Raw genomic sequence first — 16,626 nt, 5'->3', positions numbered from 1 at the left:
TTAGCTGGCAACGAGCAAGATATAAAAGCCAAATCGCCCTCAGATCACATCTGAGTAGATTGCGATCCGAGGGAGGATACACATGTATAGATAGGTAGATAGATGGGCAGATAGCTAGATAGGGAAGTAGATAGATAGATAGATAGATAGATAGATAGATAGATAGATAGATAGATAGATAGATAGATAGATAACAAGGCGCGTGTTCAAGAATGTAGTATACAGCGTTACCCTGGAATCTCAACGCATAAAATGCAGGTACGACTTTATTAATTCAGTATATTTTGAACATTCAACAAGCAAAATATAAAATGATACCTGTAAACGATGTCCTCCACGCAACAGATACGAAATTTCGCTGATTATCGTAGGGTTGCTAGAGAAATATTAAGAAAAATAAAACAAACTGTAACGGAATATGCTAGAAAATTGTCCACAATGAATATCGTCCGAATGAATTCGAAGAAAAAAGAAATGCCAAGAATCAGTCATGGTTGTGTGGTAAATGATGTCGGGCTAAGCCTACTATAGCCTCAGGCCGACCATTGGATTTGGTAGACGGACACTGAAAAAATCCCGCCGTATATATATATTCTATATTATCTAAGTCTATGAACTATATTTGGAATACAGGATAATATAATGGATTTTACACATAACTGTTATGGATTATTACAGAATACCAACCAAGGAAGAATATATGGATTAAAAACTCTCATACTAAAGTGTACTTACCAAAATCAAAAGATGTAATTTTTAATCGTTAATTTATATTTCAAACAAAACATTTTATCATATTACTTCATATTTAAAAAAAAACTACCATTCGATAAATTATACAAAATTCAAACTTTATATCTCTGAAGAGCAGAAGAGCTGTCTATAAATGCTTATCAATATAGGATTCCATTATAGGGACAGCACTTCTGCGAAACGATCGTAAGATGCTTTCAAACTTAATTCAAAACTTTTAAACTATCATATTTATTATTATTATTATTATTATTATTATTATTATTATTATTATTATTATTATTATTATTATTATTCAGTAGTTTTATTTTTATAACGTGCTTTCACTTCACTACCGAGCGCAGCTCTGTGCGCCTTGGGTATGTGCTGTGGTTTGCTGTGGTGCTCTTATGTTTACTGTATTGAAAGTGTTTTGCGTAGAATGTGTGCAGTACCCAGTAGTGCAATTTTCTGTATGTTATATATATTTGTAAGTCCTGGTGTTTTTGTTATGTATTTGTCTGAATATTTTTTTATTATACCTAAGGCACCTACTATGATAGGAATTGTTTCTGTTTTTAGATTCCACATTCGAGTTATCTCTATTTCCAGGTCTTTGTATTTTGAAAGTTTTTCCATTTCTTTTAGAGAAACGTTGTCATCTGCTGGTATTGAAACATCAATTAGAAGGCATTTTTTTCCTTCATGATCTTTGACAACTATATCTGGTCTATTCGCCTTAATTTCTCTATCTGTGTGTATTGGCATATCCCAGAGTATGGTTGCTTTCTCGTTTTCTGTGACCTTTTCTGGCGTGTGTTTATACCATCTTTTTTCTGTTGCTATTCCATAATGTTGGCATAGCTTCCAGTGTATATAGGTCCCAGCTCTGTCGTGTCTGTGAATATATTCCTTCTTAGCCAGGACTGGGCAGCCAGAGATAATATGATTTATTGTTTCTTGTCGATCTCCACATATTCTACAGTTACTTGTTATATTTCTTTTCATTATGTGTTTTTGGTAATTTCTGGTGGGGAGGCTTTGGTCTTGTGCAGCAATTAAAAATCCTTCAGTCTCTGCTTTGAGTCCTGAGCTTCTCAGCCATTGCTGGGATTTTTCTCTGTCTATTTCTTTCGCATTTAGTTTAGCCCAGTATTTACCATGTAGGGGCTTTTCTTGCCATCGTTTTATCATGGTCCGTTGCTGTTCTAGTTTTAGTTTGGATTTCATTTGTTTTATAGCTTTTGTTGTTTCTTCTTCTTCTTCTTCGTATTTGTTAGGTAGATTGATTTCTTGTTTGTATTTGTCAGCTTCCTTATTATTATTATTATTATCCTTATTATTATTATTATTATTATTATTATTATTATTATTATTATTATTATTATTATTATTATTATTATTATTATTATTATTATTATTATTATCATTATTATATATTTATACTTATACATATTTATATATATTTATATTTTTAATACAACAATTATTTTACACACGTATATACCTTTCTGATGAATTTTCTAATATTGATTTCCTGATATTAATAATATTATATTATAATATATGTGTGTGTGAGTGTGTGTGCGTACACATACACGCGTTCACTACACTTTCATTTATTCTTGCCCAATTATAATCCTCTATATTTACAATTATATCTATTTAATTTCCATTACTTTTATCTTTTTAAGTTTGTTTTTAGTCGGCGTCTTTTTTTCGCTGCTGTCATATTTCTAGCTAAAACTTCTTCCCGTTTCTGAAGATGTAACCCGTTTCAACCACCGATAAACAAACCAAAATGAATATTTGAAGAAATATATGAAAATAACACAAATTATCTGTTTGTTTTTCATTTATATTAGTCATGGATCATTGCCTTTTATTCTCTCAAGGTTGTTAAAATAAAATACCTATCCGTAATCGACAATCTCTCTCCCTATAAAATTGCTGGACTTATGTCAAAGTTTTAAACATTATTATTATTTACATTTGACGGATATTTCCCCTCATCTTGTTTATTGTTAACACAACGTATCGGCTGATATACCCTCCAGCCTTCGTCAGGTGTCTTGGAGAAATTTCGAACCTGGGATCTCATTCCTAACGATGTTACTATTATTATTATTATTACTACTACTATTATTATTATTCAGGTCGCTGCCGTGAATCGAACTCGGAACCTTGGGGTGAGTAGCCCGCGCTCTTAACCACTACGCCATATGCCCGTGAGCAATTATGGGGTGAATTTTAAGGCTTATAAATCTATTATTATTATTTTTTTATTTTATTTTTTTTATCCTTCCTCAATACCGTCAAATAATGTAAATAATGTAAATAATTCCTCATCTCTTAAATATAGAACTGTATTATTATTATTATTATTTAAGGCGTCCGAATCGTTAGTACGCCGGGTGAAATGCTTAGCTGCATTTCGTCCGTCTTTACGTTCTGAGTTCCAATTCCGCCTGGGTCAGCTTTGCCTTTCATCCTTTCAGGGTCGATAAAATAAGTACCAGACAAGCACTGGGGTCGATTTAATCGACTAATCGTATGCACATATGTATTACTGTTGAGAATATTCCTTGTAACTAAGGCGGCAAGACACCGAGCAAAAATGCTCAGCAATATTTCGTTTGTCTTTATGTTCTGAGTTTAAATTTCACCTTTCATCCTTTCTATAAAATAAGCAGCAGTCGATGTAATCGACTTACCCACCTCCACATATTCCTTGCAAACTCGGATAGAATTAGTTCAGTTTAGAAATTAGAGGATATATTTACATGTAAAATTAGGTAATAAATTAAGCAGAAATTAAGAGTTAACTGACAATCTGACAACCTACATATTTCATTCGTTTTTTCGCTGTATCTGTCTGTTTGTCTCGTAGTCCACTTGTCTGCCTCTGTTTGCCTGCCTGTCTGTCTGTCTGTCTGTCTGTCTGTCTGTCTGTCTCTCTCTCTCTCACTCTATCTATCTATCTATCTATCTATCTATCTATCTATCTATCTATCTATTTGTCTGTCACTCTGTCTGTCTGTCTGTCTGTCTATCTATCTATCCATCTATCTATCTATCTATTTTCTTTTGTTTTTACAAGTTAATCTAAACTTATACCTCTCTATTTGTAAAAGGAAAGAGACAGACAGACAGACAGACACACACACACACAGATAAAGTGCCAGATGAAAGGATTTATAGAGTATTAAATGAGTAAATGAATGGATGAACGGATGAGTTGACAGTAGATGACTTGGATGTCGTTGGGTGGGGAAATCGTGTGTGTGTGGGGGGGGGGGGGGGTTGGGGGGTTGTATGAAGTTGTAGGATGAATGGGGCCGAGGAATAAATAGTGTGGAAGGATGGGTGGCGCGGAGGAATGAACGATGTGGAGGACGGGAGGGAGTATGGAAGGGTGGATATTGTGGGGGACAAGGGAAAGGGAGAGAACGGGCGATGGATGGTGTAGAAGGAAAAATATTGCGGAGGAAGGGATGATGTTAAGGAATGGAGAGAGGGAGGATGGATGGCGATGCGAGGGGAATGGCATGTCAGGAAAGATGGTGAAGAATGTTGAAAGACGCTGAGGAGTGAATGGCTCCGATGGAGGGATGGATTGTGGATGGTAGAGGAGGAGAGGGGGTGGATAGTGAAAGACGGGTGAATGGTTCTGGGGGTGTAAATGATGCGGAGTATAAGTGAATGGACGGATAAAACAACGGGTGGATGAATGGGTAGATGAATAAATAGATATGTGCACGGAGATTACGTGACAGGGAAGCTGGAAGGAGAACCAGACAGAAAGAGAGAGAGAGAGAGAGAGAGAGAGAGAGAGAGAGAGAGAGAGAGAGAGAGAGAGAGAGAAAGATAGATAGATAGATAGATAGATAGATAGATAGATAGATAGATAGATAGATATATAAATAGATAGATAGATGGAGAGAGAGAGAGAGAGAGGGAGAGAGAGAGAGAGAGTGTGTGTGTTGTGAGATAGTAAGTAGTACTTGATAGTAGTGAGTATTAAGTTATGTTCTTTTATCTGTTTCAGTCATTTGACTGTGGCCATGCTGGAGCACCGCCTTTAGTCGAACAGATCGACCCTAGGACTTATTCTTTGTAAGCCTAGTACTTATTCTATCGGCGTGGCACCTTGAGCAAGTGTCTTCTGCTACTAAAGTCTCAGGCCGACCAAAGCCTTGTGAGTGGATTTGGCTTGACAACCGATGTCAGCACCATGATCGTAAGATTGTGGTTTCGATTCCTGGACCGGGCGACGCGTTGTGTTCTTGAGCAAAACACTTGGGGATGGTCATATTGCCAGTTTAGCCAATAAAAATACACGCACTGTATATTTGGTGTTAATTTGCTTCAGCTTTATATTACATTAATCTTAATCTTATTTCGGCCAGAGTTCTTTCGTCACACTTCTGTGACCTCATCAGTGGTCCTTTGTTTCCTTCTTTCTTATGTGTGTCTCACCTTGCTAACTATCAGCCATTTTGTATATATATATATATATATATATATATATATATATATATATATATATATATATATATATATATAAATGTAAGATTCGGAGATCGAAGTGTAGGAAGAAAGTTAGCTTTGAGCAATCCGTAGTAAATATAAAAACACAACTTTCAGGAACAATAGAGGTTTATTCAAACGGGAGGCTGCGGGTTATTTTTCTTTATCGGAGAACGATGAACAGGAAAAAAAGTTCTTTTTATATTCCACGGTTGGTGACCTGCGTAAAAAAGAAACAAGGATTACGGAATGGAGTAGGAGAGTTCCAGGATACATATGTTACATAAAGAGTGGAACCTGAGAAGTGGTAAAATCCAAGCGTGGTGTATACCGCCGTCTACTCATCAGGCCAAGGATATCTTAATTGGGTTAAAAGCTACACACACACATACACACATGCATATACTTACTCACACATGCGCACACAGACGCACGCATACATATGTGTATGTATAAACATACATGCGTACATACATATTTACATACATGCACGCACGCGAACACACACACACATTAGGTTATAAGCTAACAGATGATATCTCATATGGTGCATCATAAAAGTAACTAGAAAAACATAAATGTATAATTTTGAATAAATTTACTCAGGAGACAACGATATTGAATTTGAGCTCAGAATAGTTACAAGACATGAATAACTCTGAATGGAATATTCTACATAAAAATAAACCTGAAAAATATCAGTTTCAGCATGAAGTTAGGCATAAAAGTACATCTTGTCATCTGGACGGAGTTTTATCAAAACTTCTGACAAATTACGCAACATCAAAACAACTCCGATTGGAAACTCCATATCATTTTACATTTTATTTAAAAATATTTCTCTGTGTGTGCGTGCTTGTCTGCCTGTGTATGTATGTGTGTGTGTCACCTGCTTTTTTTTTTCCTCCTTTATTTTCGAAAACAGTAAAATAAAATTTCCATCGTAAATGTCTTTTAAATAAATTAACATTGTAAATTCATATGTTCTGCTTCCTCAGATCATACCCAATCGCGCTACACTAGGAACGGAAATATTAGTCCTATACACACAAGGTTTATACAGAGAGACAAGACAGTATATGTGTGTATTACATAAGCAAGAAAAGAAATCGCCTCTGGGGTGATGCGATGCTTCTCCTAGCAATAATGGTTTCGGGTTTTGGCACAAGGCCAGCAATTTCGGGGGAGGGGATAGGTTGATGACGTCGACTCTAACGCTTAACTGGTACTTATTTTATCGACTCTGAAGAATGAAAGCAAATCCGACTTCTGTGGAATTTGAGCTCAGAAGCTAAAGACAGATGAAATGCCGCTAAGCATTTTTCCCGGCGTGCTAACGATTCTGCGAGTTCGCAGCATTAGTAACTATAGTTTCAAATTTTGGCACAAGGCCAGCAATTTCGTAGCTGAGTAAGTCGATTACATCGACTCCTGTGCTTAACTGGTATTTATTTTATCGACTTCGAAAGGATGAAATGCAAAGTCGACCTCGGTAGAGTTTGAACTCAGGCCGTAAAACGCTAAGCGTTTTGCCCGGCGCGGTAACGATTCTAATAGCTCGTCGCCGAATGACGCCTTAGTAATAAAAGCTGCAAATGTGTATAACTTGATGAAATTTTTATTTTCATAAAGGCGGCAAACAGGCAGAAACGTTAGCACATAGATTGAATAAATCTATGGTCAAGAGTTTACCAACCACAACTGACCAATCTTTGTAGTTCGTGTTTACACAATTTCCTGTAGAAAGAAAAAAAAACCACGACTGTTCCTACTTGAATAACTTTGATCATAGTTTCCTTACTTAGGGGTGATTTGGGTTTGAACAACGAAAATAACGTGGATCAAATTTTCCTCTCTCTCTCTGTAGGAAAGCAGCCCCTTCTTCCCACCGTTACTACCACCCCTGAAAATTAACCTAGAATTGTTTAAACGAAATTTTACCAAACATTCACTCATTTCAAATTTTGTACACCAATCCCAGGTCTTCAGTCCTCTTTCTGCTCTCGGTTTCCTCTTACTCACAAACATGGATAACCCACATCGGCATCTCTTTATGTTCTATCATACGCCCCAGTATACAGTGCTGTAATGGAGAACTGTGGCGGCAAAACATGAAAAGTAAACAAAAAGAAAACCAGAAAAAAGAACAAAACAAAACCATAAACAAAAAACAAAAAACAAAACAGAACGGTGGTGAGAGGCGGTCATAAGAATGAAACGTGTGTCAAATTAGTCACATGACACTGCCTAATGCCGAAAACACAAAAGTTTTCTCTTGCAGAGAATTCAATGCAAAATCAACTTCTTCCTCTGGGTGATGCATGAATATATATGTGAGTGCGTATGTATGTGTGAGAGAGTGTAGTGAAAGAGTGTGTGTGCGTGTGTGAGAATAGTTGTGTGTGTGTGTGTGTGTGTGTGTGTGTGTGTGTGTGTGTGTGTGTGTGTATGTGTTTGTGTGTGTGTGTGTGTAAGATATAGTTAGCGGAAAATGAGGGCCTTTCACACTCCTTTACAAGACGAGAATGTAAAAGAATAGAGAATAAACAAAGAAGAGAAGATTAGTGTTCGGATAGAAAGGCGTCAACTTTACAGAGTGCTTAATGAGCAAAGGGATGACGAATGAAGAGAAGGTATTGACTTTATGTATACATATTACATAACAGGGTAGCGATATGATTCTAGAAGCAACTATGCATGTTCTGAGTGAGGAGGGAAAGGTGATGCGGGTAGAGATTAAATGGGTTGGTATCAGCACTTCCCCCATCACACCAGACCCGGATTAACCATTAAAGAAAAATAAGGATTTACCATTAAGTAAATGGTGCAGGTGGATCAAGAAGTATTAAACAGCTGCATCTCTTCCGGTTTCTATAACTTGTAAATAAATAATTTTCTCATATTGCTTACTTCTATGTTGTGTTGAATAAATAAAATTATAAAAAGATAAAAAGCAGGGTGGCACAGTAGAAGCGTGATGGGCCTATAACTACACTTTCTGGTTTAGGTTACTACTGACGATGCTCCAGTGTGGCCACAACCTCTGGAAGAAACTGATAATAAGATGATAAGAAAATATATCTAACACGTTTGACTCTGAAGAAAACTCAACATGTAAGCTATTCTTTTACATTCAGTACATATTAGGTCTTAATATCTTGTCATTTGGACGATGGAAGGGTCGAGAGGGCACCACTATTGTTATACGCTTAAGATATAAGTTGGCCTCTGAATTTGATTCTGTATCAATGTCTTGATGTATGTAATATATATGTATATTTTCTATGAAACCTCCCAGGATAAACTTAACCTTTCATTCTTCGAAATCGATAACATAAAGTACCAGTGAAGTACTAAGGTCAATATAATCAATCCTATTCCTTCCTCAAGTATTGTGATCATATGAAATATCAATGAGTAAACGTCTTTTGGACAAACTTCGAATACCGTTACTGATTCTCTTTACCTACCTGAATGAAACTCATGGAAAACCTGCAAAGATCAGAACATAACCCAACTCCAATTCTCCTTAGTGGTACTCAGATCTCTGACCTTCAAATTTCATGTTTTCTTTCCAATCAAAGTTGTATGTTGTTTTCAAGATTAGAAGATATGTACCTGCTGATCCTATAAAATGTAGATAACACCTGCTGATCCTATAAAATGTAGATAATACCTGCTGATCCTATAAAATGTAGATAATACCTGCTGATCCTATAAAATGTAGATAACACCTGCTGATCCTATAAAATGTAGATAACACCTGCTGATCCTATAAAATGTAGATAATACTTGCTGGTCCTATAAAATGTAGATAACACCTGCTGATCCTATAAAATGTAGAGAATAGCTCGCATACAGGACAATAACAGCGCATCTAATTAATAGACAGATGTAATAATGACAAGCAAATATCCATCATATCACACCCGAGAACCTGGAAAAAAGGAGTATATTAGTGTCCCTTCAGGAGGGATTTTTGATCTGGGCCTTCAGTTTAAGAAATTTAAGAAAATGTTTTAAAAATATATATGAGAAAAAATCAATAACTCTTAATTTGCGTAAATAAAATGTATCATGCGAGAATTTGACTGTCAAAATTCCATCCGGTTTTCTGGTGCCTTTTTAGTGATTTGTTCTGTGTGAAACTTCACCCGATCATGTTGAGTCAAAACTCCACACAAACTTTACTCACCATTTTGCTGGAATCTAAAGATTTGTGACCTATTTAACGAATTGAATAACAATAAAGAAGTGATATTGAACCAGTGCATGTATTATTGGTGTAATAATCCCCCCAAGACACAACACGATTTGTTTCAATACACGAATTCACATCAAAGATCTTGCAAACTAAATACAAAAATGGACTAAAAGTTTTGTCAAGCTAGCTTTTGAAATTTTTAAAGCCTGTCCTTTCTCTGCACCTCCGAATTTGTTTTTCTTTCTTTCTAGATTGATATCGATAAGTACAATTTTTCTAACGTTATTTCTATGAAAATAAATATTGTTTTAACTTTCGTAAATTTTTATTTCATTTTTAAAAACCGTTTGAAAGTAAAATTAAATTAGCTTATGCTATGAAAAAAAAACCAAAAAACAACAACACATTTTCCTGTTGAAGAATGAACTCAATATGAAAAAACTGACTTTCACCTCATGTTCTGTCGATTTTGTCCTGAGAGAAAGGATTTGATCAATAACATATTTGCTATTCAGAAGCATCTTATCCCAGCAAACCCGAACTACTGTATCTCGTCTTAGGAGAGCAACCTCTCCAAATTCATTGACGTAAGGAGCCTTTGAGACATTGCGGTGTTTCGATTTGGTTGTGTCTCTTCAGTCCAAGCTACCTCCGAGTCAATGACCGAAGCAAGAGTGATGACTCTTGTTTATAGAAATCGGTAAATAATTTGTTGAAACATGCTGATACATATTGTCAAACCGATTATAAATCATCAAATACATGCAGAACACCGAGAATCAAAACAATATTTTCCAAATAATATCCAGCTTGTTTGCTTTCTATCCTTCTAAGTTTGCATTCATACTTCTTAGTTTGCATTTTGCTCGTCAAAAGGTGTGGTCTAAAATTGCGCCGCTGGTCGCTAGACAGAGTAGGATAGAAATACCCCTGGGGATAGCCTGAATCCATATATGTATCATTTGTGAGAGTAGGGTCCATGTTGCTAAAAGTTCTGTAATACTAAACACGTTTTTCATTATCCCAAAAAACTTCATTTGAGGATAATTTTGAAAATAACCTAGAAACTATGTAAAAGTATTATATTTGCCTTCTGTTACTGCAAAACTTGAAAGAATGAATATAATTGCTATTAAGTATTTGAAGCACAGTAGCAAAGTTATAAAAGTACAAAAAAAAAAAAAACATTTCATAAAACTAATTTCATAAAAGCTAATCAGCTTTGTCGCCGTCCAACGAAATGTCTATATTATTATCACTCTATGTGAATCTGAATGCTATAATATTTTATATTTGTTTTGTTCGTCAACGAATATCTTATTGAATGTTTCGTGTTTGTCTGTTCGAGTGACTATGTATTTTAACTCGTGATTGTAGCTGTCAGCGTATTTACGTCTTAAGGTCGTTGGATATTGTAATAGCTTCAGAGACAGCTAACCAGAAAGCATGCAAGTAAAATAACCGGCTAAATAGGTAGATAGTTATCCTGAGTATTGAAGTAAGCGAAAAACAATAACAAAAACAAAAAGTAATATTATTATTTACAACATTTCTGGCATCAAATAACATAAAATGTGGCTTGGAGTCCACTACGCATGTGCTAGCCATGTTGTTTTATGTGTACTTGTCTGCGTCAATATATACAATGTAATTGTCTCCATGTGTTCCAATACGCTGCTGTTTATAAGTGTCTGTGTGTGTGTTTGTTTACGTGTGTGCCTGTATAAATGAAATGTGTGTGTGTTTATGTGTAATGGTATGTATGTGTGTACTCATTCACGATTACAAATGAGGAGGTAGCTTTCTGTGTCGGTTAGTTATTCGCAGACTATCTGTGACGTATCTGAAGGCCTTATGTTACATCGACAACAAATGGGCGTCGGTTTGTTTCCCACGATTGTTTAGATATATGGATCAGTGACGAACCCTTGATAAACCCATAAACCCTTCGGTTCTTGTTTCTAATCCTTTTGTCTTATCCTATTGTGACGACGAGAGCGCCGGTAATATAATGGAGAGAATGCAAGATGCAAGAACCTAAGGTTACTGGTTCGTATTACGTGACCAACACAATACTGTGTCCTTGCTCAAACAATATCTCCCAAATGGCCCAGACCATGTGGCTGTAATTAACGTAGAATATAAATGACTGTTGGAAGCACGGTAATATTTGGAAGGTGACGAGCTGGCAGAAACGTTAGCACGCCGGGCGAAATGCTTAAGGCGTTTCGTCAGAAGAGCAACATTAAAACGTACATAGAACGTTCTGAGTTCAAGTTCCACCGAGGTTGACTTTACCTTTCATCCGTTCGGGGTCGATAACTTAAGTACAAGTCACGTACTGGGTTCGATCTAATCGATTGGGCCCCCTCCCCCAAAATTTCGTGCCTTGTGCCTAGAGTAGGAAAGAAAAGAATATTTGGTTTTAAATTTTGGCTCAAGGCCAGCAATTTCTGGAGTTGGGGATAGGTCGATTACAATGATCCCAGTACTCTACTGTACTTGTTTTATCGACCTGAAGGTATATGGCTTTCTAAAACATATCTGAAGCCGGAGGTTATACAATTTCGTGAGCGCACGTTTTGTGCATCGAAGCAGTACGTTTGTGAATAATTTTCTTGACGTAATTTTTTTGAATGCATCATTGAATTTAATGGTAAGAAAAGCATGAATGTATGTGACGTTAGCTGTATTTACTTCTAGGTTAATGGGACAGAGTAAGAAGTTATATTTTACCTGTAACAGGCACCTAATGTACGAAGTGAGAGTTAAGGAGTGCCTTTCAGCTGACCACGGTGTAGCTATTAAGGTAGTTGTGAGGGTGTAGCAGTAAACATATGCATGTGGCAATACATGTTATTGTGCACTCATATCTACACGTTTGCATGTACATATATTTTTTACTATATAAGGTGATATTGTGATATTGTAATTTGCATATCTATGTACGTTTTAATGTTGCTCTTCTGTGTATAGTGAAAGAACTATGTGTGCAATTTTCTTAGTGTTATTCGTCGTGTTTTAGATTTAAGCAGATGATGGAGATTTGCTTAAATACCGATAGGGCTAATTGTATACGGTGAAAAGAAGTAGAAGGAGATACAGCTATCTGAGTTTTAGTCACCTGTAAAATTTATATGAGATGCATATATTGCTGAAGGGTGTACCTGATTGATTTGGAAATTTGTTTTCCCAAATTATATATAAATATATATATCTTCCATCTTTTTGCATCATAATATTCAAATCTATGTACTAAACACATGTCATTAACACTATATTTACTCCTCTTAGAACGTTCAGGCACTTCCATTTCACGAAGTATAAAGTATATAGTAATTAAATTGGAGGATGCAAACGTGTGCAGAATTTTCTCCCAGGACTGATTCTACAGCAGTAAATCTTATCACATTCAACTACACTCGAACGTGTTAAACATAACTTTACAGGAATATACATTATTCAACGCTGTTTCGTACAACATTCTTGATACACACACACACACACACACACACACACACACACACACACACACACACACACACACAGCAACGCACACACACACAGCAACGCACACACACACACACACACACACACAAGAAAAGGCATAAATAATGAGCTTTACATATTCCATTACTTGTGCATCTTATACTTTACACCTCTTTCAGATGTGCATTATAGTTATGTTCATAGTTCCGTTTTTACTCAATCATTTGATTGATCGATTGAATAAATTGAACGAGTTTAATATATATCATCATATCTATCTATCTATCTATCTATCTATCTATCTATCTATCTATCTATCTATCTATCTATCTATCTTTCTATCTATCTATCTATCTATCTATCTGTCTATTTGTCTATCTATCTATCTATCTATCTATCTATCTATCTATCTATCTATCTATCTGTCTGTCTGTTTGTCTGTCTATCTGTCTATCTATCAATCTGTCTATCTATCTATCTATTATTCTGTCTAACACATACATATGTGTGTGCCTGTGTACGTGTGTATGCGTGTGTGATTGTGTGTGTGTGTATGACGGACACAGTTTTGTCTCCCAAGTCCCACTAGAAAGTTATTCATCACCGCAAGTGTCATAATTAAACTTACTTCAAGTGCCTTGCAATGTGATCGACAATCATGAACTGATTTCGAAACAAACTTCTTAACTACACAACCGAGCAAGAGCATAACATAAAGAGCGCATATATATGAGAGCAAATAAACTGAGGAAAGGAAAGCCCGCAGTTGAAGTGTACATAATATATTGTTGTTCAGTTCTAGGTTAGTGAACAATAAATTTAATTTTATGATAGATTTGCTTTCTATTTTTATTATTTATTGAAATTCAATGGCTTTTTTAATAGACAATATATACGATAGATATAGTTTATGTATGATATTCAACTTAAATCGGAGGTTTTAACAATTAGCTTATTTGCCAATGAGTAGGGCGGTTTGTATGAGTATGCGAGAGTGAAGATATATAAATACGAGCTCTGATCAATAAGTAACCGGACTGTTGCCATAATAACGAAGCTGAAGCACACAGTGAAGCCGCTTTGCAAAGATTGCCCTTGAATTCTGATGTGCATGCGCACTAAGCGTTAACGTTCTAGCTCTCTTCCGCTGTTTACAGCAGTGCTTGGAAGAAACGTGTGTAGCGTGTGATGGTCGCATTGGCAATGACAGAGAAAGTTGTCATGGCGATATCTGCTCAGAAGCCTGTGCAAAGCTGCAGAAAGTACATGGAGAGGAGTGTATGAGCCGCATACAAGTGTACGAGTGGTTCAGACGTTTCCAAGATGGCCGAAAAAATGTCGATATTAATGATCATTCTGGGAGACCCGCAACCAGCAGAACTAAGGAAAACATCGCAGATGTGCATGCAGCTGTGAGGGAGAAATCGTCGAATTACCATCTGTGAATTATCAGAGGATGTTCAGATTAGTTACGGTTCAGTTCAGTCCATTATCACCGAAGATTCGGGTATGAGAAACGTGTCTACCAAGTTTGTGCCAAAACTACTTTCAGCTGACCAAAAAGACACTCAGGTTTCAGTTGCACAAAATCTTATTGATTTTGTGTAGAACGATGAAACCTTTTGGAAAACTATGCGTAGGCCATTGAGCAGGTATCGCCAAGCCTTTGGCAAAATTTGGTGCAGATTCTCTGCTCAACTTTCTCTGTCATGCTCAATGTGACAATCACACGCTATACCCGTTCCTTCCAAGCACTGCACTAAACAGAGGAAGTGAGCTAGAACGTTAAAACTTAGTGCACAGGTACAGCAAAGTTTGCAGTCAATTTGTGAGAAGCGGCTTTACTCTACGTGCTTTAGCTTTATTACAACTTTCCTACTACACAGCAACAATACAATAGTGAAACGATGGCGGCGAGCCGGCAGAATCGTTAGCACGCCGAGCGAAATGCTTAGCGGTATTTCGTCTGCCGTTACGTTCTGAGTTCAAATTCTGCCGAGGTCGGCTTTGCCATTCATCCTTTCGAGGTCGATAAATTAAGTACCAGTTACGCACTGGGGTCAATGTAATCGACTTAATCCCTTTGTCTGTCCTTCTTTGTCCCATCTATGTTTAGCCCCTTGTGGGCAATAAAGAAATAAGAAACGTTAGCACATCGGGCGAAATGCTTAGCGGTATTTCGTCTGTTTTTACGTTCTGAGTTCAAATTCCGCCGAGGTAGACTTTGCCTTTCATTCTTTCGGGGTCGATAAATTAAGAGCCAGTTGCGTACTGGGGTCGATCTAATCGACTGGCCCACTTCCCCCAAAATTTCGAGCCTTGTGCTTAGAGTAGAAAAGAATGTGGCCTTTTCTGTTTTAAACGTTGAAGGAAATCTTACTGCTATATCCTGCATATTAAGCAACAACGTAGAAAAGCCTGTGTTGGTATTATTGTTAATGTTGCTGTTTATTGTCAGTGTTTCTGTTTAGATAAAGCAAAGTCGATTAAACTTCATAAAAAGTTATACTCTTTGTCACAATACACAACTCGACAACTTGCACAAGTTTGTATAATGTCCCAGCGGAATTGTTAGAAATGTGTTGTTTTGAACTAAAAATGAAATAGAGCTGATCTTCTTAACATTTCAAAGTTTGTAAATACAGTAAATATGTCACAGCGTTCTGAGACTTTTACATTCACTTCTAAAATTCTTTTCTTCGGTTATTATTATTTTTATTTTTAGGTCAAAAGCAATAGTTAACTTGTTCAACATCATTGGTTCAAGAAGAAAAGGGATATGTTTTATGGATGTTTAATGGAATATCAGTGCTTGCGGTTATGTAGTTACACGCACGCACGCACGCACGCACGCACGCACGCACGCACGCACGCACGCACAAATCCTAGTAATATATCTGTTTGTGTGCATTGTTACAAGGCCGAAAGCCGTATAATAATGCAAGAAAATATATACACGCTCATGAAACGAGTGTATATCTGTCACTACATATGGACTTATGATATGCATGATATATGCGTGTGAATGTACGTATGCATATATATATATATATATATATATATATATATATATATATATATATATATATATATATATATATATATATATGTATATATATGTATATATATATATATATATATATATATATATATATATATATATATATATATGCATATTTATGTATTTATATATGTATATAAATATATAAATCCATAAATATACATATATATATAAATATACATGTATATGTATATATAGCAGTGTGATTATGGAAACACACACACACATGCACACACGCACAAATACATAAATATGTAGATAGGGCATACATTATATATAGATATCTATATATCACGGCGGTGCATCAGCATGGCCGCAGCTCTAAGCTGAAACTATAAAATAAATTAAAAAAAAAAAAAATATATATATATATATACATACATAGCTTATATACATATATAACCTTGCTCTGTTGATGATATTTCTATATATGAGAGAGTGGTGAGATAGAAACAAAAAACGAGTCTTCCCAAGGATCAACAACGTTCTAAATCCCAATCCGTAGTACCAGAGACTGCTTGACAGTTACTACGTCACTTTGCTGACATTTAAATATTTAGGGAGATAGCTTCAGCATAGGTCTTATGGACCTTCACTTCAGCAACGAAGC

The sequence above is a fragment of the Octopus bimaculoides genome, chromosome 5 (genome assembly GCF_046866305.1).
Source record: "Octopus bimaculoides isolate indiv1 chromosome 5, ASM4686630v1, whole genome shotgun sequence".
Taxonomy (NCBI): domain Eukaryota; kingdom Metazoa; phylum Mollusca; class Cephalopoda; order Octopoda; family Octopodidae; genus Octopus; species Octopus bimaculoides.
The sequence above is the reverse complement of the archived record's forward strand: the minus strand, read 5'-3'. Positions refer to the sequence as shown.